Below are 5401 nucleotides of genomic sequence, written 5' to 3'. Positions count from 1 at the left end.
CTTCTGATGTTGAGGATAGATTGCCAGTTGAAAGAAAACAATAAGTAACTAGACACTGTAAAATGATACTGAATCAACACAAACAATCACTGCAATGTATTTTTTTCTGTGGTGATGTATCTGAAGATCTCCATGATACATCGAAATTTAAAAATCGACAAAAATGGGACATGACTGTGCACTTGTACTACAAGACATATTTCCTTGGCCAAAGTAAGAGCTGGAGATGTCAAATCACTAGTATCCAGCTTGATGATTGATAAAACTTGACAACATAGCAAATAGGCAGAATAAAAGACACAGAAAGAAACCCAAGAATATTTTATCCTTGGAGTTGTGCTTTCCAAAATAATAAAATAGATTGACGGCACACGGTCTGGCAGATATATTGTACCAATCTGCAAGCTTGCAGATCACGCTAAATTGTACAATACACGCCTGGAACAACTTTTAGTTATCATGGAAGGAAGAACTGATATAACGCATCTAACAAAATAGGAATGTGGCTAAAGATATCTGCAAGCATACAAGCAAGATAAATTAGTTCAGACCTCAAAATATTTCATCAGTAAAAGGGGAAACATACTTCTGATGTTGAGGATAGATTGCCAGTTGAAAGAAAACAATAAGTAACTAGACACTGTAAAATGATACTGAATCAACACAAACAATCACTGCAATGTTTTTTTTTCTGTGGTGATGTATCTGAAGATCTCCATGATACATCGAAATTTAAAAATCGACAAAAATGGGACATGACTGTGCACTTGTACTACAAGACATATTTCCTTAGCCAAAGTAAGAGCTGGAGATGTCAAATCACTAGTATCCTGCTTGATGATTGATTAAACTTGACAACATAGCAAATAGGCAGAATAAAAGACACAGTAAGAAACCCAAGAATATTTTATCCCTGGAGTTGTGCTTTCCAAAATAATAAAATAGATTGACGGCACACGTTCTGGCAGATATATTGTACCAATCTGCAAGCTTGCAGATCACGCTAAATTGTACAATACACGCCTGGAACAACTTTTAGTTATCATGGAAGGAAGAACTGATATAACGCATCTAACAAAATAGGAATGTAGCTAAGGATATCTGCAAGCATACAATCAAGATAAATTAGTTCTCTTGATTTTCAACAAAGGTATAGTTGAAGCTCTGAAATAGACCTCATAATTAAAGGGTATCACCATAGCCATAACAGGCAAAATATATATGCTTGATACTTAGAAAAGCTTTACAGGGACACTCAATAACAGCTGTTAACACGAATTAGTTCACCAGACATAAGTTTCCTTCGTATGAATGATATAGGATGGCCAAACATCGAGACACAATCCAGTAACATCGATGAGTGGTACACAACACTCACCATTTCTCAGCTATAATAGTTCAATTGTGTAACTCGTCGTCGAAAGGATACAACTGCAACTTATCAGTCCTCCGATAGAGAGTAAGATGTCTCAAAGATTGTGGAACGGATTCATTTTGAAAGCCTTCAATGAATGTCCCTGTAATTATTTCTATAGTAGCAAGCCTAACTCTTCAAACTTTTCTAGTTACTTTGACTATGAAGAGCCCTTCCCCTCGCGACTAAAACATTTTGTAAAAGACATGGCCTGTTTCAGAACTTTCCCAACATATTCATTGAAAATCCAGAGAGAGACGCAACTTTTCATCTGTGCTTGCATATCATCTATGGTAGCTAGTATTCAAATTTTCATAAATATTGTATTAATCATTCCTTCCATGACAACTCATATTTACTAAGAACGTTTGCTGTACCATTTTTCCATATCATCAATTTCAAATATTAAAACAATAGCTGTTCAAGACTGTGAGCCGTTACTGTTTTCTATAATTGTGGCAAGCCCAATTTCAATGGATAACAGATTCTTGACTTTCTTTCTGTGTCTCGAATTCTGTCTAATTGCCTTGTCGTGCAGTTTTAACAAACATTTAGCATGAGGTCGGCTCCGGAAATATTAATCTTCAGCACTGAGTCTGGCTAAAAGAACAATGGTTAGTAGTTTAAGTGACAGTCACATACTCTATTGTCGATCACAATTGTTGGTGCTTTATGATGATAGTCAGATACCTCATCACAAAGAAAGAAAGAAACCTCTGCAATCATTGTTCTTGTTGATTCATCACAACTGTGGTTGGTTATTCTACTGGTATTTTCAATCCGTGACTCATTTTGTTTTTCCTGACTAAATATATTAAGATTTGCTTTGATAGGATTAGTACCTTTTGCCTTGTGATTCTCCCATTACAGGGCCTTTATCAACGTGGAACAGGTGTATGCTTACAAAAAATAACTGATTACCAGCTCAAATGTCTATGTTTGCTCTTGTTGTATTTGCTTGGTATTGTAAATCATCACGAGTCCTCTCTTCCCGTTACGGAATTCTTTCCAGTCTATTTATTTATTAGATTTTTTCAGCTCCAGCGATTTTTCCTTTTCAACATACAGTGCTCATATTATATATACGAATTTTTTAATGGTAAAAAAATAACTAAGCCCTACATGCTAAACTGCAATTAAAAGAATTTACGGATTTCTTTAAATAGATTTATTTGTTAACGTATGCATACCTTATTTGAGCACTTGGTGAATATATTTTGTATGAAACGCAACGGTCATAAATAAATGATAAGCAAAACTAGTTGTAAATGCATATAAAACTTAGTATTAATTCAAAAAAAAAATAATTAAGAATAGCGAATAATAATATATTGAAAATTTACGTTTCCAAAATGGCCACCATTCAAGATGGCCACTAAATACTTCAATGGTCCTCAGTTTATATTCTTTGTCATAAGAAATACGAAAGTTTATCAAAATTAGTTAAGTAACATATTTTTCATATTTTTTCTAATAATTTTTATCAACTTTTTGGACATGATTTCAAAATGGCCGCCAAGAGCCGCCATTTTGATTTTCTGAATTGGGTCCATAGCTATAAATGTAAGTTATGACCTCATCTAACACTCTGCAAAGTTTGATGCTTTTACCACAATCTGAGCAATTGTTTTACATTTCGACTGGACTATAAAGAGTAACATACAAATTAACACAACCTAACAACATATTTTTCTCTTCCTTTAAGAATTTTTTTCATAAATCTTCAAATTAGTTCAGATATTTTTTAAATATTTGAAGAATAGAAAATATATGTTTGAACAGCGGTATACTACTGTTGCCTTTATTTAACAGCACTAAGGTAAGACTCACCAGCATTACTAGTTTCGAAGTAACCTCTTACTTTCAATTTATAGTTTGTTGTTGCGTCTCCTATGTTGAATTCAGTGTATTTGGTCCAAGCAGTATTTCCTTCAAAGTCCTCTTAATCTACTCGTAGTTGATAATTACCAGTTGCGACTATTTCATGAATTTTTGCATTTCCTGTAAAATAGTTATAAATTACTTGATTAATAAACTATCTGCCCGATAGCCGTAATTGATCCTGTAATAAGAGAGCAACTATTGGTCTCTCTCTGAGGAAGGACATTTTTATACCCCTCTTTTTAGAACAAAGGAGTTAGAATGTAATGTAGGATTTTCAGTTAAACCAATCTGTTTCAATTGAATATTAGATAAAAGGTCTCCATCCGACCCATTCAATCACAAAATCCGTATGGTTCGGTGTAAATTTTGAACACTAGACCATGTGAGCATAACGAAATCCGTATGACAAATGTATGATGCGGTGTAAATTTTTAACACTAGACCATGTGAACATAACAAAATCCGTATGGTTCGGTGTAATTTTTTAACACTCGACCATGTGAACATATCATTTTAGTAATGCCAACCAATGCATTCAATATAAGTTATTATTATCATATTGAATATTGAATGAGTTAAAAATTCATATTATACATCAATAGACATAATTGCAGGGATGCAGGATTCCACTATGGAATATACATACTTAGTAGATAATAAATAAGGTTGTGTACTGGCCGCAATTCATTTTTTCTTCTTTTTTTCAAATGATCAATGAACATATACAGGATATCGAGGCACATTAAAATATGAAATCAAACATATTATAGGATTGTTATAACAACATATATTCCTTGGTCCACAAATGTTATTTTTTATTGATCCATTACTACCCCTTATTTTAGGTAAGGTTGTTGCTGCTACGTGGTTAGTTACATGTGTAGTTTTTAATCAATATTTGTTGTGTCTTTGTCTTTTTTTTCTTTTTTTTACATGCCATTGTTGTTGGTTTTTTTTCGAAATTATTGAAAATTTTAATTGTAATATACCTAGCCAGAAATTGTGTGTAAGATTCCCAAATCCTTCTTCATAAGCTGTCCATCCTCTGTCAAAGTTTGTACTGCCGTCTAATCTCCTTTGTATAACCTGGAAATGATAAGCATACTTTATAGATAGGTTTATATGATAAACTCCTACACTTTATCTAAAACTAAGCGTATGATTCATTTGTCATATAAAATTTTATTCCAAACTAGTTAGTATCTACACCAGGCCGTATCGTTGACAATATTGAAATATCAAATGAAGTCATGAGTTTTTGGGATAACTGTAGGTCCCTTGTTGAAAGTTTCCTTTGATGTATATCTTTTTATATGACATGGTAATATAATAGGAGAACACATTTGCCCTGGTGTTTAAGTCAAACGTACTTGTTATTTGTAATATAAAAACTCAAGGAGCCAATACCCCACTTATATGCAATTAAAGGTATGTTAATGCCTAAGTTAGATATACGAAGAGAGTATATGAGTGCCAGTACGACAACTAAACATCCAAGTTACAAATTGTAAAATTAAATCTGTAGGCTTGAAATAATAGAATTTAACATAGAAAGGTTGCTGTGTGTCATTTTAAGTTGTATACTGGTATGTTGTTCACTGTTAGACTCGAACGGTTACCTGCAATTACATTGTTTTCCTTCGGTCCTCAGCAAATAGTAACTTTTATAATATATTCATTTATTTCTAAGCAAAGACAGGGATTAGGGAATCTATTGGACAAAAATACAAGACTTCGTTTAGTCATAAGCTCAATGTCTGACCGGCATTATGCACTTTATTCTATAAATCACCTGATCTCTGACCCTTATTCGTACTGCGCATGAGTCAGTTAATTACGAACTTACTGTCCAGCCGCTATCTTCTGTATCCATTTCACAATAGACATCGAACTTAACAGACGTCGTTGGATGAATTTTGTAAACACCAGATCCACAACGGGGTGGTATACCCGTACAGTCACGTGGTGGGTCAAAAAAGAAAATCAAAACAGTTTTAATGAATAAAATTCGCGCACAATGATTTGTGATATCTGTTCATCTCAACTACAAAAAAATAGAGGTATATGTATAAAAATGTGGCAGACGATATCAACAGGACCTTT

The sequence above is a fragment of the Mytilus trossulus genome, chromosome 8 (genome assembly GCF_036588685.1).
Source record: "Mytilus trossulus isolate FHL-02 chromosome 8, PNRI_Mtr1.1.1.hap1, whole genome shotgun sequence".
In the NCBI taxonomy this organism is placed as follows: domain Eukaryota; kingdom Metazoa; phylum Mollusca; class Bivalvia; order Mytilida; family Mytilidae; genus Mytilus; species Mytilus trossulus.
Note: the sequence above shows the minus strand (reverse complement) of the source record.